This window comes from Trichosurus vulpecula, chromosome 1 (assembly GCF_011100635.1).
Source record: "Trichosurus vulpecula isolate mTriVul1 chromosome 1, mTriVul1.pri, whole genome shotgun sequence".
In the NCBI taxonomy this organism is placed as follows: domain Eukaryota; kingdom Metazoa; phylum Chordata; class Mammalia; order Diprotodontia; family Phalangeridae; genus Trichosurus; species Trichosurus vulpecula.
This window is the reverse complement of record NC_050573.1, coordinates 109,359,760-109,387,285: the sequence shown is the minus strand read 5'-3', so window position 1 is coordinate 109,387,285 and position 27,526 is coordinate 109,359,760. Positions and strand designations below refer to the sequence as shown.

The window sequence follows — 27,526 nt, the reverse complement described above, 5'->3', positions numbered from 1 at the left end:
ATTTTTAAGTACATTTTGTGTGCAGAGTACTATGTGCCAGGCTAGGGGAGGTACCAATTTCAGTTATTAGCCAGATCTTGCAGGCCTCACTAAGGGAAAAGATGCAAACACAGAGAACTGTAGTTTCAAACATTACATATTGAAATACATTAGTGAGGTACAAAACAAAAATCTATGGCAAGTCTGACCTGGAGGATCACAGAAGGCTTTATAAGGTGGCATTTAAGTTGGGATAAATAGGATTTCAGAAGGTAATGGTGAGAGAGGAGGAAGTCCATTCCAAAAGAAATAGCATAAGCAAAGACATGGAGGCAAGAGACTGTAGGGAATGTCCTGGAGACAGAGAGTAGTCTAATTTGATGAAAATATCGATTATTTGCAGGGTAGTTGTATCTGATAAGGCTGAAAGGGTAGATAGGGCCAGATTATGGGTGCTGAGAGGGTCCCCTGAAGATTTTTGAGCAGAAGAATGTCATGATCAGATTTAACAAAACATGTACATTTGGGATTGATTTTCTTCCCTATCAGGTAAGGTAACATTTATAAAGTGTTTAGCATAGTGCCTGGCACACAGTGAATGCTTAAAAAAAGGCTTATTCCCTTCCCTTCCCACCCACAAAAAATAAGATCATAATGCAAATAAACACAAGAAATACCAATACCCCTAAACATACTTCTGGGAAAAGCATGAACCTCTGAAATCTTGAAATTAATGCTAGTGTACTTTATTTTATCTGTGACTTAAACCCAAACTGAGTAATGGCATCTTATTAGGTAATAACCGTTAGAGAGAGGCAGAAAGTACACATCTCTTAAACTAATACCTTAGCAATGAGTCAATGATGAGAAATTGACTCTCACTCCCATGTCCTCTATGTGGGCTTTGATGTTCTTTTTTGTACATGGTGTCTGGAACCTAGTGCTTGTATTAAGCACTTAATAAATGCTTATTGACTGTTAGCTGACTGACTAAATCTATGATCCTAGGCCAACATGGTGGTATCTTATCTCTCTTTGACCTTTTATACCAGGAATATTAAATTTCAATTCAATTACACTTCAATATTTATTCAATTTCTTCTATGTTCTTCCTCCTACTCTTTTGTAATCTCCTTAAGGGCAAGGGTACTGTATATTAATTAGCTGTGTGTCTTCTCAATACCTAGAATATATAGGACATTGTATATAAGAGGCAGCCTGGTTAAACTTAGAATTATAATATCTAGGTGTACTTCCGGGCTCAGTAAAAGTTGTATGATTTTCTATAATTTCAATCTCTCTGTGGCTCAGTTTCCTCATCTGTATTATAGAGTTAAATAATTCCCCAAGGCTGATATTTATGAAATCTGAGAAGAATGATAGAGTAGAGTGTGCCCCAAACTATGTCCTGCCTAGCCCTCATGTAGTGTTGCAGCCTAAGTTTTGTGATTCAAAGCCCCACTCCTCTGCTGCTTCCCCTTATTCTTTTATCCCCATTCAGCTCAGACCTACCCCTCCACAGTACCTGTTCTCCCCTGCTCTTCCCTTCCCTCTGGAACTCCATTTATTCATTCTGAAACTCCATTTATTCATTCATAAGTTCTCCTCATTGCTAGACCTCTTCCTTTCACACCTTTTTGATTTTTTTCCACTCACAGAAACCTATCTTTCTTCAGGAATATGTTACATCACTGGGCACCCTCTCTAGTGTTTGGTGCTCCTTCTGTTTAATACCTTGTTTATCCTGACTTACTGGGCCAGGAGGAGAAGTAAGAACGATCTTTGCTCTAATTGCCTTCCAGTGTTCAGTACAAATGTGACCAGGCTTCCAACCAAGCTTGGGGCATTTTTTATGCTGCTGCATTTTGAGATGGAGATATGACCCCAGATTGGTGGAGGGACATTGAGGTGACCGGCATAAGGGCAGAATTTGTTCCAGTGCTTCTTAGGAAGATACTGGTGGTTCAAGAGATTCTTCAAGAAAGATGCACATAGAGAAAGAAAGGCCTTGGAAGCTATGGAGGTGAAGGGGAAGACGGCTCCTCAACATTTCTCTGATTTCCAACTTAGTTCCCTAGAGAGTTCAGAGAAAGAATTTCTTTGGGATATCAGGTGGGTCTTTTCTGTTATTTGAGTTAAGGTTTTATCTCTCCCAGCAGAACTCACTCACTTTTGCATATTTCTCCAGTTTTTATTTGATGTTTTTCTCTGCTAACTGGGTTTGCTTGCTCTTCATTATTTGTGATGGTCTCTTCTGTAATCAGTGTCTAGTGGGAAAGGGACTACATTGGTTGGTATAAACTAAATGCTACCCTCCCCCATAAGAGCAATCATAGAAATTACTTTTGTTCTGAACTTCTAAACTTTGTGTCCCTAGACTAACAGGATTTGAGGTGAAGGACAGATAGATATAAATCTAACCTGATACCCCTCTAGAAATAGGCAAGGGAAGGAGGGAGCACCCTTCCTCTGTTCCTCCTGAAGACAGATATTGCTATCTCCCTTCAAGAGCTGTGAGCTTAGATTACAGAAGCCTATCTATGCCACCCATGGCATATCTATACGTTTAGGCAACCCATGTGGACATACATATCTTTCATGGGCACACATATTCTACAAGAACTAGTCACTTAATAATGCTTATCAGTTGATTGATTGATTTTCCCCCTTTCCTTTCCAAACCCTCCTCTGATAAGATAACTCAGAAGCCCTTCCCCTTTTGATGTTCAGTCTTTCTGGTTTTCTCTGGAGCACCTTGTACTGGTCCCTATCAGAATTCAGGCAGCAGAGTATATATAATCTGAAGGTCTGTTTTAGGTAATGACTTCTGGTCCTCATATAAGATTTGCTTTCTGAATACCTGTCATGGTCAGGCTTCCTTGATAGAATTAAGAACTCATAATTCTGAGTTTCCTTTATTAATTACCTGGATTAGGAGCATATACTGATTTCTTTCCTTTAGCTGACAGCATGCATTAAATTATGAACTAGTCATTTGGACCATTTAATCAATTTCAGCAACTTTATTGGAATGACAAGCTATATTAACTTTATCAAGTCTCAGACTGGTTTTATGTAGTATTTCCTCATTGCCTGTAGCTGCTTTACTTCATCATCTATAGGGACAGCATATTGCAGTGGAAGGAACACTACCATAGCTCTAAAACAACAGCCAGACCTACTTTTGACTGCTGGTTGGCCATGTGACCTTCCTTAATACTCCCTTACATTGATGGATTTCAGATGGAATAAGGGCATGGCTCATATTAGTATCTGAATCAGGATCATTCTGAACTACTGCTATCTTGTACGTCCAAGGCAGCTGTAGCAGCTACAACTAGCAGTCAGTCTTTGAGAAGGGCCCTCAAGTTCTCCCATCCTTAAGAATGGGAGAAGATACAGCTTATTAAGGGCAGCAGTGCATATAGCTGTAAGAATTGGTTGCTGAGAATTCAGTGGAGAAACAAAGGGATGAGAGTCATCATGGCAAATTGGGATGGTGTGCTGAAACAGGAGTCAAGAAATGTGGGTTCAAATCCTGCCTCAGTGGCTGCGTGAATATGAACAAATCACTTTGCCTCTTAAAACTTCACCTTTCTAATCTGGAAAATAAACATAAAATAATTACTTGTACTTGGTAATTAGCAAGGCTGTGGTGAGGAAAGTGATTCACAAACCTTAAAGTACCAAACAAACATGAGAATCAATGGAGAGCTAGCCTCTCTTCTCAGCTAGTAGGAAACACAAGCTTCCAGGAACCTTAGACATTTTTGCATAGTTTCAGTAGCTTTGGAGGTGGTGGAGGGGGAAGGAGGAAGGGACAGGAGATGGGGATTCTAGTCTCAGCTTTGCCACTTACTATGCAAGTCATTTGGGAAAATGACTTCATGTTCAAGCTTGTGTTCCTCTCTGTAAAATGAAGGGTTTGGGGTTAGAGCTAGTGCTCTGTACTTGGAATCAGAAAGATTTGGGTTCAGACCTTACCTTTGATATTTATTAGCGGTGGGTTAGTCACTTAATCTCTCCAAGCCTCAGTTTCTTCATCAATAAAGTGTGGATGGAAATAGTAACTACTTGTAAGGTTGTTGTAAAACTCCAGTGGGATAATATGTATAAAGTTCAGGGAGGGCTAGCCCCTCTGGTATGAGGACTTGCTCAGCCTTTTCAGGGTGGCTCATTTATCTTTTGTGTCTGCCTTTCACCCAATCTCACCTGTGGCTCCAAGCTATAGCATGCACAGTGGAATGGGCAGATGGGACCAATTTATTCCAATAGCCATGAAGGTGGAGGCTGTGAAGTGCTTAGAGGCTGGCCAGATGTCAGAGATGTCAAGGTCATCCAATGCATCCTGGGCCATTGATGTTTATCTTGACTTTTGTCCTGCTACTGGACTTCAATGACTCTGGAAGAGAGGGGGAGGCTGACGACTTTGTGCAACACTGCCTCACTTAAATCCAATTCACTTGCAAGTCAGGACATCACCCTCCTGATGTCATTGGTCTTCTCTGAGAATGAAGGATGAACAACAAGAATGACAATGACCATCTGTGAGTCCTTTAAGCCTTTGGGTAGGGAGAGTGGCTTTGAGTGCTTCCCACTCAGGCTGATGGATGGCCCTTAACACATGGTGCCTCTGTCCTTTGCCTCCTTGTTACTTCCTGCTTCTAGGTGAAGGAATCTTAGAGATGGCTACAGCCTTGTGAGCTTTGAAAAGTCAGAAGAACAGGAGTCCAAGGATAGGAATCTATGCCAGAGTTTACTACAGACCAAGCTGGGTGAAGTGTCAGCATAGTAACAAGGAGGAGGATCCAACCCAGCAAGGCAAGCTCCTGGTCCAGCTTTTGCAAGTGAACTTGGTGGTTTGAGGGCTTTGTAGCAACCAAACTAAGTTTGAGGCCCTCAGGGAGGTGGTATAGGGGGATACTTGGCACTTCTGTTCTTGTAATATCCTCTTAATACATATCCCTTTGTAAAAGTAAGCAATCAATTAAATAATAAAGAAAAAGCCAAAAAAGCCCATTATTAGTGCATATCAATCAAAAGCATCTTTTAATTTTTATAGCTTTCTAAGTTGAGCAGAGAGGATATTATTGTCCCTTTCCTGAGAAGAAAATGGAGGCTCAGACCAATTGAGTGACTTACATAAGATCACCAAGCTACTGTAAGACTGGAGTTAAAATTATATTTTAAAATTATCTTGCCCTTCTGCCTGATAGGACATCGCTTGGTCCTAAGGCTTAGTCTAATTCTATCTGAAGTAACTTGGTTAGTTGAACTCTTCTGGAATTTCTATTCAGACACCATTAGAATTCAAGTGAGAGAGTGAGTGTCTTCGATTCTATACAAGGGTCTCCTCCCCACTGTGGTTTAGAGGGCCTCTCAACATTCTCCATTGGAAAGTATCTAGCTCCCTATCTATGGAATTTATAGTCATTAGTACTCAGTAAAAATATCATCTGACCACTCTTCTAATCATTTCTGACTTAGAACTCATATGTCATTATCTTCATTGTGATGTGCAAAGCTAGAGCTTGTCTGAAGAATTCTATGGAGCTAGAGATTGTCGTCTTATCAATTGTTCTCTCCTTGATAACTCAGGCTTCAGTTACTGCCATAAAAACAGTACTAAGGGGTTAGGTGCTCAGGACAGAGCAAGAGTAAGGAGGCAGCCGTTACATCGATAGGCAAGGCATCATACATTTGAACAGCCTTGTAGATAGGCCCAGAGATTCATTCCATCAGCCACACCCATACTTGCCAAGGTCAAAACAAGGTTATGTCTGACAGTGAGAGAGCTTGAAGGAGCATGGGAGTTGTTCTGTGGTTAAAGTTTTCCATTTTTAACAAGGTTTTATGTGTGCTTCTCCTGTTTTCTTCTAGAGCCACTTTAAGTCCTAGACTTAAATGTTTTGACTAATTGGCATGGCTCTCATAACATGGCTAACATATGTTGTTTTAACATTTACAGAGTCTTTGCAGATAGGTGCTATTATCATTCCCATCTTAAAGAAGAGGAAATTGATTTAAGTGACCTGCCCAGGGTAAAAGAGCTACAAAACATCTAGGACCAGATTCAAACTTGTTTTTTCCTTTGACTGCTCTATCCACCTCTACCTGAGTACATTCAACCTCTGACTTTTTATTAACTGTGTGACCCTGGGAAAGTCACTTAACCTCTGATTGCCTCAGTTTTTTAAATGGTGAAAAGGAGGTAATTACATGATTTACCGTCCTGGGTTTTGCAGGGATCAAATGAGACAATTTTTGTAAATCACTTAGTATACTGCCTAGCACGTAATAAGCACTTAATAAATGCTAGTTTCCTTTTCACTTCAGTGAGTGCTACTTCATGAAGATGGATAATTTTACGCTGTCCTGAGTTTTCTCCACTGCCTGTAAGACTTCTCCAATATTTTTCTTTACTTCTGAGGACTTTCTACCTGTAGCCAAGTCCAGTTCCAGGAGTTGCTATATCCACCTGCAAGTCTGAAGCCCAAAGACCAGCTGTACATGAGGAAAGAGGATCATAAAGTTCATGAGAGAGACCACCTTGACAAATGGGAGCCATTCCCTGTTCTTGGGTGTGAGAATGAAAGAGACCTTGGAGATCATGTATTCTAATCCTCTCATTTTACAGAAGAGGTCTAGAAAGGTGAAGTTACTTGCCTTGCCCCAGGTAACACTAATATTAAGTAACAGAGAGAGGATGGAACCCATATTGTTTAACTACTGTTACCCAAAACGAACAGCACAAGTCCACAAGACATGCATTGCAACTGAATTTATTTCTTTGTTTTTTCCTGTTATTTATTTATTTAATATTTTTAGTTTTCAGCATTAATTTTCACAAGAGTTTGAATTACAAATTTCTCCCCATATCCACCCTCCTCCACTCCAAGATGGCATATATTCTGATTGCCCCATTCCCCAGTCAACCCTCCCCTCTGTCACCCCACTCCCTCCATCACCTCTTCCCCCACTTTCTTGTAGGGCAAGATAGATTTCTATGCCTGTATACCTTACTTACTAGATGCATGCAAAAACTTTTTTTTGAACATCTGCTTTTAAAATTTTGAGTTCCAAATTCTCTCCCCTCTTCCCTCCCCACCCACCCTCCCTAAGAAGGCAAGCAATTCAACATAGGCCACATGTGTATCAATATGCAAAACCCTTCCACACTACTCATGTTGTGAAAGACTAACTATATTTTGCTCCTTCCTATCCTATAACCCCCTTTATCCAATTTTCTCCCTTGACCCTGTCCGTTTTCAAAAGTGTTTGCTTTTGATTACCTCCTCCCCCATCTGCCCTCCCTTCTATCATCCCCCCTTTTTTAATCCCCTTCTTCCTTCTTTCCTGTGGGGTAAGATACCCAATTGAGTGTGTATGTTATTCCCTCCTCAGGTCAAATCCGACAAGAGCAAGATTCACTCATTCTCCCTCACCTGCCCCCTCTTCCCTCCCAACAGAACTGCTTTTTCTTGCCACTTTTATGTGAGATAATTTACCCCATTCTATCTCTCCCTTTCTCCCCCTCTCAATATATTCCTCTCTCATCTCTTAATTTTATTGTTTTTTAGATATCATCCCTTCATATTCAACTCACCCTATACCCTCTGTCCATATATATATATATATATATATATATATATATATATATATATATATATATATATATACGCATATATATATACATATATATACACATATATATATATATATATATATATATTCCCTTCAGCTACCCTAATACTGAGGTCTCATGAATTACACACATCATCTTTCCATGTAGGAATGTAAACAAAACAGTTCAACTTTAGTAAGTCCCTTATGATTTCTCTTTCTTGATTACCTTTTCATGCTTCTCTTGATTCTGGTGTTTGAAAGTCAAATTTTCTATTCAGCTCTGGACTTTTCACTGAGAAAGCTTGAAAGTCCTCTATTTTATTGAAAATCCATATTTTGCCTTGGAGCATGATACTCAGTTTTGCTGGGTAGGTGATTCTTGGTTTTAATCCTAACTCTTTTGACCTCCGGAACATCATATTCCAAACCCTTCGATCCCTTAATGTAGAAGCTGCTAGATCTTGGGTTATTCTGATTGTGTTCCCACAATACTCAAATTGTTTCTTTCTGGCTGCTTGCAGTATTTTCTCCTTGATCTGGGAGCTCTGGAATTTGGCAACAATGTTCCTAAGAGTTTTTTTTTTTTTTTGGGATCTTTTTGAGGAGGCGATCTGTGGATTCTTTCAATTTCTGTTTTACCCTCTGGCTGTAGAATATCAGGGGAGTTCTCCTTGATAATTTCTTGAAAGATGATATCTAGGCTCTTTTTTAATCATGACTTTCAGGTAGTCCAATAATTTTTAAATTATCTCTTCTGTATCTATTTTCCAGGTCAGTGATTTTTCCAATGAGACAGTTCACATTGTCTTCCATTTTTTCATTCCTTTGGTTCTGTTTTATAATATTTTGATTTCTCATAAAGTCACTAGCTTCCACTTGCTCCAATCTAATTTTTAAGGTAGCATTTTCTTCAGTGGTCTTTTGGACCTCCTTTTCCATTTGGCTAATTCTGCCTTTCAAGGCATTCTTCTCCTCATTGGCTTTTTGGAGCTCTTTTGCCATTTGAATTAGTCTATTTTTTAAGGTGTTGTTTTCTTCAGTATTTTTTTTGTGTCTCCTTTAGCAAATCATTGACTTGTTTTTCATGGTTTTCTCAAATCATTCTCATTTCTTTTCCCAATTTTTCCTCTACTTCTCTAAGTTGCTTTTCCAAATCCTTTTTGAGCTCTTCCATGGCCTGAGAGCAGTTCATATTTCTCTTGGAGGCTTTTGATGTAGGTTCTTTGACTTTGTTGACTTCTTCTGGTCATATGTTTTGGTCCTCTTTGTCACCAAAGAAAGATTCCAAAGTCTGAGTCTGAATCTGAGTCCATTTTCACTGCCTGGCCATGTTCCCAGCCAACTACTTGACCCCTGAGTTTTTTGTTGGGGTATGACTGCTTGTAGAGTATAGAGTACTTTGTCCCAAGCTTGAGGGGATGCGCTATTGTTTTCAGAGCTATTTCTACACAGCCAGCTCTGCCACACCAGCACTTCTCCTTCCTCAAGAACCGCCAACCCAGACCTGATGCAAATCTTAAGCAGGCTCTGCACTCCTGCTCTGATCTGCCACTTAATTCCTCCCACCAGGTGGGCCTGGGGCCGGAAGTAACTGCAACTGTAGCTCTGTAAGCAGCCTCAGAGCTGCACCACCTCTGCTGTCCCTGGGGTGGTGGCATAACCTTAAATTCCTTACACCCTGTCCCCACTGCTTTTCCCACTAACCTTCTCTGTTGTCTTTGGTGTTTGTGGGTTGAGAAGTCTGGTAACTGCTACAGGTCACTGATTCAGGGCTCTAGGGCCTGTTCCTCCTGGTTCCAGGTCTGGTTTGCCCAGGCGTAGCCCATGCTGGGCTCTGCTCCCCTCCACTCCCTGCTCTGTGGGATAGACCTTACCCTGTGACCATCCAGGCTGTCCTGGGCTGGAGCCCTGCTTCTCTCTGCTATTCTGTGGGTTCTGCAGCTCTAGAATTTGTTCAGAGCCATTTTTATAGGTTTTTGGAGGGACCTGGGGGGGGAGCTCACAGAAATCCCTGTTTTCCAGCTGCCATCTTGGCTCTGCCCCTCCTGCAACTGAATTTATTACAAGAGAAAGACACATGCATGTGGGAATTCCCTATAGTAAGAAGCTCAGTGGTGCAGGAACAGATCTAGGACTCATGCTATTATATCAGGAAATCTAAGAGTATTTGAAACACTCAGAGATTAAATGGAAATTAAAGCTTTACTTAAAAAAACCCTTGAAAATAAATAGTTTGAGATATACATACACACACACATATATTTGTACAGATCCTGAAGTTTTGCAGATGGAGAGAGTGATGTGATCTCCACATCCATGAATGTCTTTTTAAAATGTTACGGGGTGATGTTTACACATGTAAAGAAAAATATGAATTAGCTTTTAGGTTTCCTGAACAGAAACAATCTCAACAGAAACAAGTTCTATTAAGTGCTGAGTTGCTTCTGTATTGAAATTAATCTGGACTCATGCTCAGTATTTCCACCAGTGTGTTAGTGATTGGAAAAAGTTAGAACATGCCATCTTAGCTAATAGTTGTGGTTACCTTTATTAATGTAGGATTTATAGTTGCCATCCAAGTGCTGAGAGTTCAGCTGAATTATAACTCTTTCTCCCCATTTCTTTAGTTACAGTATTCATGATTCATTCATCCATTCATTAAATCTAATAAGATGAAATTTAATAGGGATCAATAAAAAGTTAGATTTAGAGCCACAGCATTGCAGGATCATAGAATTGGAGAATTAGAAGGGACCTCAGCCGTCACATAGTCTAACCCACAAATGAGAAGGATCCCCACTATAATATATCTGACAAGTCATCGTATAACATCTGCCTGAAGACCTCCAAGGAGGGGAGATGTACCAACTCTTGAGCCATGCTATTCCGCTTTTGGAACGGCTTTAATTTTTAATTTTTTCAGACATCAAGCATCAATTTGCCCCTTTAGAAACTTCTTTCCATTGCTTCTGCTTCCACCCTCTAGAGCCAAACTGAACAGGTCTAATTCCTTTTCTATATGATAACCTTTCAAATGCTTGAAGTCAGCACCTATTCCCCAAGTCTTTTTGTTTTCCAGACTAAACATGCCCAGTCCTTTCAACTGATGGATGCTCATATACCAGGGACTCAAACAAATCTGTGTTAGTGTAGGTCTTACCCACACCAGAGAAACCAAGACATTTAGACAGTTACAGTGAGAAGTAAGCAGGGCTTACACACATGGATCTTTCTGGCTCCCCCCACCCAAAGAAAGTCAAAGTAGGACATTGTGTGAGCTTGGACCCATATAGATCCCGCTTGAACAAGAGTCTACATAAGTCCAGGAAACCCTATTAAATTTTTTTCATTTATGTATTTTATTTTGATATCACCTTCATTTCTGAATATATCCCTCTACACTCTTGTACCCAGTGAGCTATAACTTGAGACAAGGAATAAAAAAGAAAAAGAAAAAAAGCAGTTCAGTTATCATATGCAATATGCCACATCTGTAGATCCCCACCTTTGCAAAGAAGGGAAGGACTTGCAATTTCTCATCTCTTATCTAGGGTTAATCATTGATTGCCCAATTAAATTGGCCATTATAAATATACAACATTCAGTTTCCCTCCCCTCTTCCTTCCTTCCTTCCTTCCTTCCTTCTTTCCTTCCTTCTTTCCTTCCTTCCTTCTTTCCTTCCTTCCTTCCTCCCTTCTTTCCTTCTTTCCTTCTGGTTTCTTCCATTTACTATTGTGTAAAAATTGTGAATATTGTTTTATATTAGACTGTATTAAAAGATATAAGATGTGCTCTTAAGTTCTATCCTTTTTTTGGTCAATGTCACAGACTTTATATTAAAAAAGAAAAGGAAAATAAGAAGCAATCCAAGAGGGTCCTCTATTGGGCTCTAAGTGACTTAAGACATTTGAGAGACAGTAGCAGTGGCTAAGTTATAAATAGCACTTTTCATTCAATGACCTCAAAACAATTTCAGACATTACTCAATTAAGCTCTGTGGGGCCTGAGGGAGGACAGAGGCTTTTGTTATTCCATGTGGGGTTGGTTAAATCCTTAAAGTAGGTCCAGGCCAGTGGCCAGACTTCCAGGGGGGTGGAGTGCTGACATGACTCATTCTACCATATGCAGTTTCAACTTTGCTTTGGAACAAGTCATTCACCTGCAGGCACTGGTACAGTGGTGATGGGCCTCCTTGGTGGGCAATGTCCCTTTTCCATTCCACCTTTTAATCATGTTTTCTTCATAATTTTCCATTTCATATCATCGCTTTCAGCTTGTTCCTTTCCACAAAGGTGAACAGTAATAAGAGCACTGGTTTGGGTTTAATGAACTTGAATTCAAATCCTGCCGCTACTAATTAGTACCTGTACAATGTTGGGCAAGCCATGTGGCCATCCTGAGCCTGTTTCCTCATCTGTAAAATAAGGGGGGCAGACTATGTGACCTCTAAGGTTTTTTCCAGCTCCAGGTCTATGATCTTATCATTCTATTATGACTCTAGGCAAGCCTGTCTGGGTCTTATTTTTCATACTTCTAAAATGAGAAGGTTGGACCAGATAACTTCTGAGAGCCCTTCTAGCCCCACATGTATGAGCTAAGTCATTTATTGTTACACACCATGGAAGGGATGGAGCCAAGAATGATGAGGCAGGTAAACATTGAAGAGATGGGGCAGGGAAGCCTTCTTGCCTGGTTGCGCTAGGGAACCCACAAGAAGATGGGGGGTAGGGGTGGTAATACTGCAGGCAAGGGCTCCATGGTGCATGGCGGAAGGAAGGAAGAAAACAAGCATTTATGAAGTTCTTGCTATATGCCAGGTACTGTACTAAGCTCTTATTATCTGCTAGCCATTGTACTATATACTTTATAAATAACTCATCTGATCCTCACCACAACCCTGGGAGGTAGGTGCTGTTATTGTCCCCATTTTACACATAAGGAAACCAGAGGTTGTGACTTGCTCAAGGCCACCTTGCTAATAAGTACCTGATGGTGGATTTGAACCCAGTCCTCCCTGACTCCAGTCCAGAGTTTTATCCATTGCATTACCTAGCTGCCTAGTGGGTTGGGAGAAGACAGACTTGGAATAGAGAGACCTCTGGAAAAGGATGGGGCTTTTATGGTACAGTCAACCTTCTAGATGGAGTGGTAGTAATAATTATAATCACAATAGCACATGGTATAGTGGATAAAAGTTAACCAGAATATTAGTTTGGTTAAAGGGTGCCTGACTATACTTCACAATGGTAGGAAGTATTAGATTTCTTTTGCTAGTCACTTTGATTTTCACTCAATCAACCAAATAATCAACAGAATTTATTTAATATTTACTATGTGCTAGTGGAGGGCAGCTAGGTGGCACAGTGGATAGAGTGTCTGGGCTGGAATCAGGAATACTCATTCTTCCTGCATTCAAATCTGGTCTTAGAGACTTACTAGTGATGCTGGGCAAGTCACCTAACCCTATCTGCCTCAGTTTCCTCATCTATAAAATGAGCAGGAAAAGGAAACAACAAATCAACCCAGTATATTTGCCAAGAAAACCCAAAATGTGGTCATGAAGAGTCAGACACAACTGAAACAATGGAACAAAAATGTGCTAATAGGCACTGTGCTAGGCTGGAGACTTTTTTGGGAGGGGGAGAATATTTAATCCATGTGAGAACTCTCAGTTGAGAAAATCCCCTCCATTAATGTGCATAAGTAACTACTTTGCTCACAAAGTTGTCTAGGAGGACTTAGAGGGTTCCAATCCTGCCTTAGACATTGACTAGTTGTCGGACAATGACTGAACCTCATTTTCCTCATCTGGGAAATGTGGATATTAATATGTGTAGCACCCACCTCACGGGTTGCTGTGAGCCAAATAAGATCATGAATGTAATGTGTTTTACAAGCTATATGCGAGCTTTTATTGTCATCGTGGTCATCATGGTCATCATCACCATCATCATCACCATCACCATCACCACTGAAGTCAGCTCCTTGGGAGCAGGGATTGTTTCATTCTTTACATGTAGATCCCTGGTGCCTAACAGTTCCTGGCAGACAGTAAGCACTTGGCTGGTGCTTGCTGATTGACTAGAATAGAATCACAGAATGCTAGAATTGGAAAGAAAGTCAGAGGACAGCATGAATCCTATCTACAATGTCCTTGTCAGTTTGCCACTCTACATTTGATTGAATTCTATGATACCTCAAAGAAGCTCTGTGTGAGGACTGGCTATTGCTACATCCTAGCTGTTAGAAGTTACCCTATTTCTGACCACTAATTGATCCCTATATGTACAGGGAAGTTTCTGTGTACCCAGTAACTGGTTTAGTCGGCTCCACTTAGGCAAAGAATGCAAGATTCTCCTGATCATAATCAATTTAACAAACTACATCTGATCCATGTATGAAAGGTTCACAAACCTTCCTAATCCCATGATCAATAAGGGAGTGGGGGTGGGGTCCACAGTCCAGGCCACTCACTGCCTCTAAAGTTCCCCTAGCTCTCAGTTCCTACACATCTGACCAGCAACAATCAGAAACAAGGGAAAAAATCCAGAGCTCTGGGCTCTCCATCTGGGTATGTATCCTAACTTACATCTGTGCTGGTGCCACCTATATTTGTCCATGAAACTGAAGAACTGGGGAATGATACACTTTCATGTCTGTGAATGATAAACTGCTTGACCTGTGATCTTTTGAGTACTTGTGTTCTTTCCCGTTACCACACCCATAATCTCCTCACGTTCTGATTGTTAAGTTTTATGCTTATACTGAGTTGACATCTACATCTCTTTTCCTTCCATCAGTCAGTCCCAGTCCTGCCCTCTGAAGTGACAAAGAATAAGGCAGATCTGCCTCCTAATTTATGAGTGGATGATGCAAAGCATAATTTTTCTGACACTTAGGAAATATTTTTGTTTTCTTTGTTGTTCCCAAGCCTAGTGTTACAGAATTCTTAAGAAGGATCATGAGTATATATGGTTTATTTGGAATGGGGTACTCAATGGAACCTCTTGAGGTTTTATTGATATAAAGATCTTCAACATATATGAGAATGATGGCCATCAGAAGCTTGGGTACTTGACTTGTCAGCAGGGAATGACAACAGACCTAAAGAGACTAATGTCTTTTATGTTGTGCTAGGGAAAGACATTAAGACAAGAGCAGTGATGCTGCTACCTAGAAGAGGGTGCTTCACAACATTGGGTTCCTGAGCCTTTTGCTGCTTAGCCACCAGTGTTAGGTGGACCATACAATGCTCCATTCTCAAATTATCCTCCCAAGCATCCTATGAGATAATAATAACCACCAGAGACTCTCAGAATCACATGATTTCAGTATTGAAAGAGACCTTAGAGTAGTCATCTTATCCAACCTGTATTTGAACAAGCATCTTTTCTACACTATACCCAACAAATGCTCAGCTTTTGCCTGAAGAGCTCCAAGAAGTGATAACCCTCTACTCCCCAAGGCAGCCCATTCCATTTTTGGACATGTCTAATTGACAGGTAGTTTTTTGTCACATCAAGCCTAAATATTCCTCTCAGTAACTTTCACTTACTGCCCTTTGGTCTGCCTTCTGAGATCAAGCTGAAGAAGACTCATCAACATTCCACAGGACAATCGTTAAAAAACTTAAAGACAGTTATTATGTCCCTCCTAAGTCTTCTTCAGGCCAATCATACCCAGTCCTTTGGACCAACCTCCATATGTCATATTCCTCAGAGCCTTCTTCATCTTGGCAACTGTTTTTGGACACTTTCCATTGTAACGGTGATGTTGATGCAATCCTCCATGTGGTAGAGGCTGGGGAGCTTACTTCTGGAAAGCCATAATAACATTTAATTGAATTGCCTTGGAGAGATTTGGAGCATGGACAGACATTCTATAATTGGTTCCAGTCTGCTAACCATATGGCAAAGAGGAGCCTCATTGATTGGCTGTGGAGCCAGAACTGGAGTACATTCAAAAAGGCACTGGTCAGCCAGTGCCATTTCTATTGGGGTGGCGTTTTTTCCCAGATTGTAAGCATTGGAGGCATATAAGTTGCTGAAAGCCTCCTGGTAGGTAAGGGACCTCAACTCTTTCTCACCTAGAGCTGGCATGAAGCCAACAGTGCATGACCTTACTGTTGCTTCTGTTTCTGTTTTTCCCAGTTCTTTCTTGTTTCTAGGTTAAGGAGATTGGAACTTATAAGTTTCAAAAAGTTAGGAGAGCAAGTCATCTGAGGTCCAGGAGCAGAACTCATGCTGGGTTTAGTGACTGGCCAATCTAGCATCATTACCCTGAATAGTGACCTCTGGGGGCTCAGCCCAGCAGTTGCCGAGACATAGGTTCATCCAGCAGTGATGCCACATTTCAGTGAGAGCTCAGTGGGACCAATATTAAAAGTAAGCTGTGTTAAGTATGATCCTATTCTCTCCAGAGGTTAAGATGACATAAAGGAGAATACATGCCCCAGGTGTTGAGAGGAAACATTTATACTTCTATTTTTGTTATGTCTGTGAAGAAAATGTGCCTTTGTAAAAGCCAAATGAAGTTAATTGATTAAATGGAACTGGGTTTATAAGCTACTGGTTGCTGACAGTGAGAGCAACAAATTGAAACTGGGGTTTAAGCCAATGACTTTAGAGAAATGCATGCTTGTATATAGCCTGCTTTGTATATATTTGTTTGCATGTTGACTCCCCCATTAGATTGTAAGCTACTTGAGGGCAGGTGCTGTATTTTGTCTTTTTGTCTCTCTAACACTTATCACAGTTGGGCATGTAGATGCTTAATAAATTTTTATTGATTTATATTGATTACTTAATATCAAATCCCTCACAATTAGCCTTAAAACCTTAACATGAGGAAACAGTACCTAGGTGGCCTTCCCTGGGAAAATGAGGCCAGAGCACCAGCTTATCAATTATCTTTTCTAAAATGTGGCTCCCAGAAAGGGACTCAGTGGTCCAGTTGTGTTCTGCCAGAGCATAGCAGACATATCACTTTGCTAGTCCTATAAACTATACCTCCCTCAGCATGGACCAAGATTTCATTGTTGTTCTCAGTTGCTATGTAGACTATTTACTCATACTGGACTTTAATATTCCACTAAAACCCTTAAGCTTCCCTTATTTTATATTCATGAAGTTGATTTTTTGAGCCCTTCTGTACTACTTTATATTTATATTAGATTTGGCTTAATCTTTCTCTATTAAAGTCCTCTGTTTCCTCATCATGGTGTAGAAGTAACTCTAGGGTAACCAAGGCTATATCAATGAATGTAAACTCTGGAAGTTCCTAAAAGGCTAATAAGGTTTCTAACACAAGCTGTTGCTGTGCTATGCATGTTATTCAGGGCCTAGCCTACTTAGATTTGGAAAGGTTCGTCTGTAGATTGGCTACAATGTGTGTTAGATTTTTTGCTCACAGAAATCTTCAAAGACGCTTTAAGTTACAGGATGGCGATGTTTTAAGTCAAGGAGAAAGTATCAGGTAAAATAATGGATCTTTGATTATTGAGATATATTGACTTTAAATAATAATAATAATGATAATAATAATATTCTATATTTGTCTATGGCAGCTAAGTGGCCCAATGAATAGAGCACTGGACCTGAAGTCAGGAAGACCTGGGTTCAAAGTCTGTTTTAGACACTACTTTAGACACTTGCTTTCTTTAGACACTAGCAGTATGATACTGAGCAAGGTTCTTAAACTTTTCCTGCCTCAGTTTCCTTATAATCATACCATTATCTCCCAGCATTTTGTGAGGAAAAAAGTTAAATATTTGTGAAATGCTTCAAGAAGCTTAAAGCACTATATAAATGCTATTATTATTTTGTTTTTTAATTTTTATTTCAGATCTCCTGACTCTTAATCACATTTTTTTTTCTGAATAATGACATATACTACATGTTGCAGAGCTGAAAATTGGGTTGTTCATCTGGAGTTTCCCAAAAGTGAAATGGACTTTATCCCAAAGTTATGTTTCCCATTAACAGATGTCTTTAATTCAATGTTATATGACCAATGTTGAGGATTTCCAGGTGCAGATTGGATTAAATGATCTCTGAGGTCCCTTCCAACTCTGAGACCCTTAATTCTGTGCAACAGGAGCTGTTCCCTCAATCTACCATGTTTTATATTTTTTAATTATTTGGAGTTAGGGGCTTTCAATATCATCATAATCTAAACTAATGCCAAACAATATGAAAATGAACTAGCTCTTAAAAACATCAATGGCTGCCACTGTATTCAACCCATGCATCTTAGTTTCTCCTCTTAATAAAAGTAAATGACATAGAATAGGCTTTAGGTATAATGAGAGGATTAGCAAATGTATGATTTTCAATTACATTGCCAGCCAGTCGACATTTAATGCATACCAACAGAGAATGGAGTGTTCAATGAGTTCTGAGGAGGAACAGACATTGTCATGGCCATTTGGGACTATATTTGAAGATGATTCCAAAATGTTAACCTGGGCAATTGGGCAAACAGTGGTGCTATTGACAATAGTGGGGTTTTGGAGGAAAGTCATGAGCTCTGCTTTAGACATGTTTAATATCAAATGTTGGGGAGCCAGTCTGAAGCCAGAAAGATATATAGTAGCAGAACCAAAGAAGTGCAGAATTGCAAAGTTCCCCATATAGAAACACTGGAGGTCAATCTGTCCTTATGGAGATAGTGGAGGTGACCTCAATAGAAGTAAGAACTAAAACTATGTGAATAGGAAAGCTCCCCAAAGGAGTGAGAATAAAGGGAGAAAAGTGGAGAACAAAGAGAAGAGAACCAACCTTAAATAGATGAACAGAAGAGGGAAACCTCGTTAAGGAGACAGAGAATGAATTGTAAAAGAAATATGAGTGATACGAAAACTATAACAATAATAATAATAATAATAATAATAATAATGTTTTTGATACCTTATAGTTACAGATCACTGTCATATATTGTTTCATATAATAAAATAGGATGTAAGCTCCTCAAGGGCAGTGACTCTTTTATGTCTCTATAACCAGCATCTAGTACAGTGTTTGGTACATAGAAGGTGCTTAATAAATGCTTGTTGAAAATTGATGTTGATCTTAACAGAACTGACCTAGATAAAGATTCACAAAGGAGTCTGAGAAGGAGCAATTATACAGATGGGGAGAAGCAGGAGAGAGGAGAGAGTATCCAGAAGAACGTAGTTGACAGGGTCCGAGACTCCAAAGAGGTCAAGAAGTGTGAGGACTTACCTCTTCTATTTACCATGACTTTTCAAAAATCACCAACAATAGGGCAGTATTCATATAGATCAGTTCTTTGAGTTTTCTGGGTTATCTGAAGTCATTGAGAGAAGATGGGTGCTCTTTTTACCGTTTCTTCACTTGCTTTGGGTTTTATTTCCAAGTTTAGGCATTTTTTTTTCTGTAGATCATTCTCCTTGGTAAAAAAAAATAGCAGCTAAATAAGAGATAGATAGCAATGTCTTGTCTCTATCATCCATTATCATTAATTCATTCTATCCTTTCTTTGATCTTTCTATTGTCCTAACCAACATAGCTAGAAAAAATAGCTTTTGTTGTCCTTAGCATTGATGGAAAACCTCAGTCATTCTTAGCTTTGGCTCTCCTAACATTATTCTAAAAGGGCCATGGCATGCTTTTGTATTCATTCTCAGTTGCCTGCCCTTGTTTTCACCTTCTAAACAAGCTTTTTTTTTCTCATTCTTCTTTTTTTTTGCTATGCTAATCGAAGAATTCACTTTGTAGTCACATTATTCTATTTGGAAATCTTTTCCATCCTTTCTTCTTAAGCAGAATCATTTGGATTTGTGTCTTCATAATTGAATCATGAAGTTTGTCTTTGATTCCTTCAACTTGCCCTTAAGTCTTCCAATACCATTAGTCTTTCACTACTTGTCTGCTTTCTCACCAAGGGCACTAAAACCCTGCTTTCAGGACAACATGTCGGTCATTCATTCATTCATTCCAATGTCAATACTTCAGGATAGCAAGAATCTATGATTTTTATCAGCTTGAGTACTCCCCCACAGACAAGGTTGCAACCTTTCTATAAAATGGATATTTGAGATCTGGATAGTCCAAAAAATCCCTCACCCTGCAGTCAACTTGGTGACAAGTTACTCTAAATTTACCTAAGCTAGTGCTCAGGCAACACACATACAATCCATTGCTGGAACTATGCTTCTTTGAGTTGGTGTAAATAAGAATAATTCATTTTATTAAAGTACTCTTCTCATGCTTCATCATAGATTGCAGGTACCAATGCATCCTTAAAGGGGTACCAGTGAGGCATAAACACTTTAGTGATCTCTCTGCCCCACCTGCTTAATTCTTACTTACTTTGCTAATCTCTCTTCTCTCCCTCCCCACCATCACTTTTTATTTACTTTGCCCATCTCTCTTCTCCCTTTACTTTGTATTTACTTTGTTGATATCTCTTCCTTCCCCTCGTATTAACTCATTTACTTTGCTGATCTCTCTCCCCCAACTCACTTTTAAACTAATTTTGCTGATCTCTCCCTCTCCCATTACTTTTTATTTACTTGGCTACTTATTACCACTTACTTTTGTAGATTTGGGGTTAGGAAGACCTCCCTCAGACATTAGCTGTGTAAACCTGAGTGGGTCACTTAACCTCTTTCAGTCTCGTTTTCATCTATAAAACATAGAAAATCATAGAACTTATTATATAGGGTTATTGTGAGGATCAAATAAAATAATTACAAACATTAAAGCACTATGTATAGTTATTATTAATAATAATAATTATTGTTATTATTTTCTGACTCTGGGTAAATTTACCTCTCTGGGACTGTTTCATTATATGAAAAATGATAGAATTAGATTCAATCTAATTTTTCTTCTAGCTCTAAAGATATGATTCTTTTTGTATGTATTTTGTATTTATGTATCTGTGTACATGTTAATTCCCCCCCTCAAGTAGGATGAAAGCTCTTTGAGGGTAGGGACTATTCCATTTTTGTCTTCGTATTCCTAGTGCTTTGAACAGTCGGTGATTAATAAATGTCTGTTGAAATGAATTCAGAAGGCATGGGGAAGGGTTTAGTGGTGGTCCATGTGTCTTTGGACTTAGGATCAGCCTAGCTGAGTCCAAAGAAACTCACATCATGTTGGTCACAGCAACTCATGAAAACCATTTGTGAAGACATGGAGGGATGGGAATCTGAATTTATGGAGGAAGTATTCACAGTCCCGCACCAATATCTCCCATCACTCACAGTCAATTCCAACGTTCTTCAGAGAAACATCGAAAGTTTCCTTGTATTGCTTCTTCTGACTTCTGTGTGAGTGTTTGCCTTGAGTGAGTTCTTCATAAAATAGTCTTTTAGGCAAATGTGCATTTGACATTCAAACAATGTGGCCAGCCCATCAGAGTTGTGCTCTCTACAGTAGAGTTTGAATGTTTGACACTTGTATTTTATCTTGCCAGGTGATTTTCACAATCTTTCCAAGACAATTCAAATGGAAGCAATTGAGTTCCTGACATGGTGTTGGTAGACTGTTCAGATTTCATAGGCATGCAACAATGAGGTCAGCACAACAGCTCTGTAGACTTTCAGTTTTGTAGGTAGCTTAATACCACGTCTCTCCCACACTTTCCTTTGGCACCTCCCAAGCACTGAGCTAGCTCTGGTAATGTTTACACCAACCTCATCATCTATGTGAACATCCTTGGAAACTATACTGCCAAGATAAGGAACTTATCCACAGCGTTAAACATTTCTTCATTTGCTGTAACCAATGGTTTCATACATGGATGGTGCAGTGCTGTCTGGTAGAGAATCTTTGTTTTCTTGGTGTTAATTGTCAGGCCAAAAGGAGCATAAGCAGCAGAGAATTGATCCATACTCTGTCTCTCAGCCTCAGAAACTTCAATGAATGCACAATCATCTGTGAACCAAGAGTTGAGCACCAACTCTCCTCTACTTTAGTCTTAGCTTGCAGAAACTTCAAGTTAAATAATTTACCGTCAGTGTAGTAGCTAACTGTGATGCCATTTTCATCCTTGTTGAAGGTATCCTATGACATCACTGAAAACATAATGTTAAAAAGCATAGGACCAAGCACACTGCCCTGCTTCACTCTATTGGTAATGGGGAAAGTGCGAGAACATCCTCCATTACCCAGAACCCATGCAAACATGCCATTATGAAATTGGTGTGTAATACTGATGAACTTCTCCAGGTCCACAAATTTTACTATGATCTTGTACAAGCCCTCTTGACTGACAGTATCAAAAGCTTTGGTCAGATTGATGAACACTGTGTATTGCTCTGTTCTGTTCCTGGCATTTCTCCTGGAGTCGTCAGGTAGCAAACACCATATCGACCATTCCTTGGCCCTCTCTGAAGCCACACTGGCTCTTGATTATATGACTATGTTCCAAGTGAAGGATAAGCCTATCAAAGTCTACTAAATAGGAGTGACAATGTGACAATGTGACTATGAGAGAGACTCTCCTGTGATTGTCACAGGGCAACCTATTTCCTTTTCTTTTATAGAGATGGACAATGGAGGTATCCTTGAATTCCTGGGGGATAACCTATTCTTTCCATATAACATGGAAGATTTCTGTCAGCTTTTGTATGAACATTGGGTCCCCTGCCTTGTAAATCTCAGCTGGGATGGAATCAGCACCAAGGGCTTTACCATATGACAAGAGCCTAATGGTATTCAAAAATCTCTCCTTCCATTAGAATTTTGGCTAGAGAGGAATTGACTTCAACCTGAGGTACATGGTCAATGGCTTCAGCTTTGGATGATGATGATCTGTTGAAAATACTATGGAGGTGTTTAGCCCAGGAACATGTCCTTATCACTAACCAATATGGCTCCATTAGCACTAAGTAGCTGAGTTGCACCATAGGTCTTTGGCCCATAGCCTTTGGGGTGTCATAAAAGCACTTTGCATTGTTACTGTTAGCATAAAACTGAATTTCACCTGCCTTCTTACTGAGCCAAGAATCCTGTATCTCTCTAAGCTTCATACATATGTTACTTTTTTAAAGAGTTAAATGCTGTCTTCTTAGAGACAGATGAACTATCCTGCTGGTAAATCCTGTGGAGTGCTCGTTTTTTCATTTAGAAACTTCTGAATTTCCCCATTATTTTCGTCAAACCAAGCTTGATGTTTGTGAGTGTTCTGGCCTAGAGCAAATACAGTGCTGTATACCAAATCTCTGAAAGTTGCCCACTCCTTTACTCCCCTACTATTGCCAACTATGTATTGGCTCAGCTTTTCTTCCAAGTTAGTGACAAATTGTTCACCCATGAAGAAGTACTCTAATTTGTTGACATTAAGTCTTCTGGTAGTCATTTTGCTTTGGGGTTCCTGCTTTTGTTGAATGCTAATGTTTAGCTCAGAGAGAGCCAATCTATGATCAGTCCAGCACTCTGCACCATATAGCCTTCATCACTCTTACATCCTGTTTCTTCTTATAATGATGTGGTCCACTAAATGCCAATGTTTCCTGCAAGGGTGCATCCACAAAGTTTTATTATGTTTAGGTAGATGGAAGACAGTGTTGGTGATGAGGAGTTCCTGAGACACACAAGTCTTCAGTAGGAAGTAACCATTATTATTACTGTGTCTGACTCCATTCCTCCCAAGGACTCCTTGCCATTTCTGATAGCCTGTGCATACTCTGGCATTAAAGTCACCCAGAAATATAAGCTTGTCCTCTTTTGTCACATTGATGATGAGGGTCTCCAGATCTTCATAAAATTTTTCTTTGACCTCATCAGGGTTCATGATGGTGGGAACATACGCACATTGATGATGGTGGCAAGGCACTTCCCTGCAAGTAGCAGTCTCATTGTCATGAGTCTGTCATTACCTTCCTTTGGGAGGCATACAGGCTTATTGACTCGATTAGATTTGATTGTGAAATCTATACTACCTTCACAGTGCTCCTCTTCATGGTAATCATTCCAGGAAAATTTGTATTCAGCTCTGACTTTGGTAAGCTGGCCTTCATCATCAACTCAGGCCTGCTATTTGGATGTGATACCTGTTGAGCTCTCTCTCTCTCTCTTTCAGGTCTATCAGATTTTGTGTTGTCCATAATGTGCGCACATTCCATGCATCATTGGTGGGTGGAATCATCTTCAAAAATTTTTGTACTTTTTTTGTCTTTTGACTACAGAATAGGACCTCTTCTTGCTGTTGTGAGCAGGCCAGGTTAAATTAGGTGAAATAGACAATTTTTAGGGCACCTTTCTAGCCCCTTCTTCGTGCCAGGAGGTGAGCAGTGAGGCCCTTCAAAAATGCTGCTGAGATACCCAGGGGGCTACCAAATCCTCCTGCTGTTTCAGTCTAGTGAAAAGATGACCCTCTACCCTGGGTCCCCTGTATGGAGGGTTGTGAGTACAGTTCCCAGTGTATCTTTATCTGCTGCCTCAGGACTTCAAGGTAGGTAAAATGGCATGGATGATGACTCAAGCATAAATTGTATCTAAGTAAGGCAGAGTTGCCGAAGCCACCAGCCTTACTCCTAGAGTCGTCAAAGTCCATTAGAATAACAAAAATCAAGATGACAGGTGATGGTTCAGGATATAGTGGATGACCTTGGCTTCTGTGATGTCTAACCAAGCTCTAAGTGCTTCACGTCCACCTATTCAGGCAGGGAAGTCTTCATGTGCTTGGAGTAGACACCCCCCCCCCAACTCACCAATGGGTTTGAGGCCTGTCAGTTGCCCTCAGCCTGGTTTAGTCCATCTGCAAAAATGGCTTACCAGGGTGTGGTCACTGTGAGAGCTATAGCTTCTTAGAGCTTCAGGTGAGAGCTTGGTGGCAAGGGGGACACCAAAGGCAGAAAAGAGCTCCGAAAAATGCTTGGCAGCCCTCACTCCAGATGTACTAGTCTTCCCTGAATATTTGTATATCCCAAGAGAATGCTTAGGAGAAATAGGATAGCTATCTCCAAGAATAACAACAGTAAGAGCAATAAGAAGCAGCAGCAGCAGCAGTGCAGCGGCAGCGGCAGCTAGCATTTATGGCAGCACTTTAATTTTTGCAAAGTATTTTACAAATGTCTCATTTTATCCTCACAACAACCCTATGAGGTAAGTGCTATTATTATCCTTAGTTTACAGATTTAAAAACTGAGGCACAGAGGTTGAGTCACTTTCCAAGGATCACACAGCAAGTAAGAATCTGAGGAACTAAGGTCTTCCTGCCCCCAAATCCAACACTCTATTGACTTTACCACCTAGCTACCTCATATTGGAGGGACTGACATGGAACTAGAATTACATTTATACTATTTTACCTGAGAAAGGAGAACCAGGAACAAGGGGTAGAAATTTCAGAGAGGTAGAAAAAATTTCCTATTAATGGGAGCTATCCACAAGTGGAATGAGCCATTTGGACTGGAAGCAAATTCCCCTTCACTGGACAACCTCAACGGAAAGCTGGATGACAATTTCTGGGGATGCTCTGGAGGAGAGTCTGGAACTATGGCTTCTTAATTTTGAGTTCCTATTGTCTATGATTAGTTCTGACTGCCCTTAACTTGAGATGTGATATTAAGCAAATCACTTCATCTGTACGGACCTCCATTTCCCCATTGATAAAATAATTGGGTTGGACTTGGTTTCTTCTTTCTTTTTCAGCTCTATGTTTCTATTAGTTAGATTCTGTATTTTAAAGGTAGGGATTTTTTTTCCTCTTGTTGTTTTTGCTGTTTCCAGCATAGAACCTTCCACATTATAGGTACTTAATAAAGGCCTGTTGGATATCATTCTCCCTAGTATATCCTTTTACAGAATCCGAATATTAATGTATTTATTTCTATCGGTTCCTTCACTATAGTTTTGGTGTTCCACTGGAAAGTACCTAGGATTTGGAATCAGAGAGATGTCAGTTCCAGTCTCTAACGTTTCATTGCTGGAATGACCTTGAGCGAATGAGGTCACCATTCTGTGCCTCTGTTTCTTCCTCTGTAAAATGAGAGGGTTGGATTCTGTGCTCTCTAAGGTCCCTTCCAGCTCTGACTGGTATAATTCTGTGAACAGGAAGCATCAGAGTAGGATGGTTTTCATGGAGAATTATTATTTCTTGAGTCTATTAGGACCTTTCCTGAAATCTCATATGGATGGAGGTTGGAAAAGAAGCAAGGAGGTAGGCAGAGCATAAGGATACTGGGAGAAGTGAGGGTGGAAGCAAATGTATAAAAAAGGGAGGCGGGAATTTGGCACCAAAGACAGAGCTAAGTCTGTCTAAGTCTGGCCCTGACCTGATACCCTTGACTCATAGACACATTGAACATTAAAGCTGGAAGGGACCCCAGATACAATGTAATCTAAGCCCCTTCTTTTACAGGTGAGACCCAGGAAGATGAAGGGACTCACCCAATGTCACATAGCTGGTTAGTGGCAAAGGCAGGTTTTGAACCTAGAGCTTCTGGCTACCACCCCAGTGCTATTTCCGGTATTCATTGCACACCTCAATCAACAGACCAGTATTTGCAGGGGTCCAATAGCATGTGAAGAAGGAAGAAGGAACCCAGACTTCTAATTTTATCTTTCCTTGAACTTTACCCGAAAGCCCCAGAGTGGCAGGAAGTTGGGAGACATAGTTTTGCTTTGAAGTCACATTTGCTGCAGACCTCTTGTCACCTGAAAGTTGATGCAATCACACAGGGGTACTGCAGCTGTGAGAGAAGTGTGCTGCTGCAGGCCTGGGGTCTCATGGAGTCTGCCCGGGCCTGGACTGGCCAGGATAGACCTAGCCCTGGCTGTCAGCATCAGCTCTCCCGCCTGTTGGCTGGGTGCCTGAGTCCTAGAGACAATGCATCGCAGCGTGACTCCCTCTGTCCCCTCACACCCTCTCTTCAGCCTCCTCCCCCACCCCCAATCTCCACCCCCTAGCCCAGTGCTAATAATGAGCTCAGGTTCTCTGGGCCCTTATGCAATTGGCATTTCTCCTACTGCTTCCAATTTGCATAATGGGACACTCATATGGTGATTGTTTTATTTACTTCTTCCTTACTTCAAGGGAAGCTGACATCTGGTGCTGGGAGATTGTAGCCTTAAGAAAGAGACCAGTCAGGAGACTCAGACCTCGGGGTCTTTTTTTTTTTTTAAATCACCAGCTGGGAATTAAGACCTTGTTTGAGTGATACCATCCACTCCTTCTAGGGACCCTCCACCGTGTGTATGTGTGTGTGTGTGTGTGTGTGTGTGTGTGTGTGTGTGTTTATTTTTTGGAGTGGCAAGAGTTTATCACACCAGACTTTAGAGCAACTGTGAGCTTAAACACGACCTGTTCTGATTGATTCCTCTCACAATAAAAAGCGATTGGAGAGTTAAAGCAGCGGGCAAAGGTTGACTTTCCTTGAGATCAAAGAGCCCAAGCTGAATTGTGATCCTCTTCCCTGGATTTTCCAAGTAAGGCTTTCCAAAGATGCTTCGTTTTGAAGCAGCCAGTCTACTTCCACCCCCCACTCCCTGGGCTGCAGAAAAACAAGCTTTGCCTCTTTCAGGAAAGGACTATGAGATACCTAACACCCCAACTCTTTAATGCTCTTAAAGCTATTCTTGGTAATCACAAACGTGGTCTTCAACACTGTAAGCGACAGGAAAAATGAGCCAACCCCTTTCCAGGAAGCCAAACCCTCTTATTAACACCTTAGACACCAATAAATGAGAAGTTTCTTGGTTTTAAATAAAAAGAAAAGAAATGAATGAGAGTCCATCGCTATTTAAAGTACATTATAACCATTCTTTTATCCTCTACCTTTTAGACTAGGACAAGATCTAACTATTCCCATTATTAACTATTCTTATTAAACAAAACAATAATAGCTCATTTTGTAGTGTTCATTTACATAGTGTTCCACTTTAGAAGCATTATCTTATTTGGTTCCCTCAGAGGTCCTTGTTAGCTCCAGATCTATGATCCTATA

The 27,526-nt window shown here is 40.3% G+C and overlaps 1 pseudogene; it reads right to left on the bottom strand.

Annotated features, from left to right (window-relative positions):
• Nucleotides 1-23,539, bottom strand: part of LOC118834307 — a 35,654-nt pseudogene extending 12,115 nt beyond the window's left edge.
• Between the last annotated feature and the right edge of the window lie 3,987 nt (nt 23,540-27,526).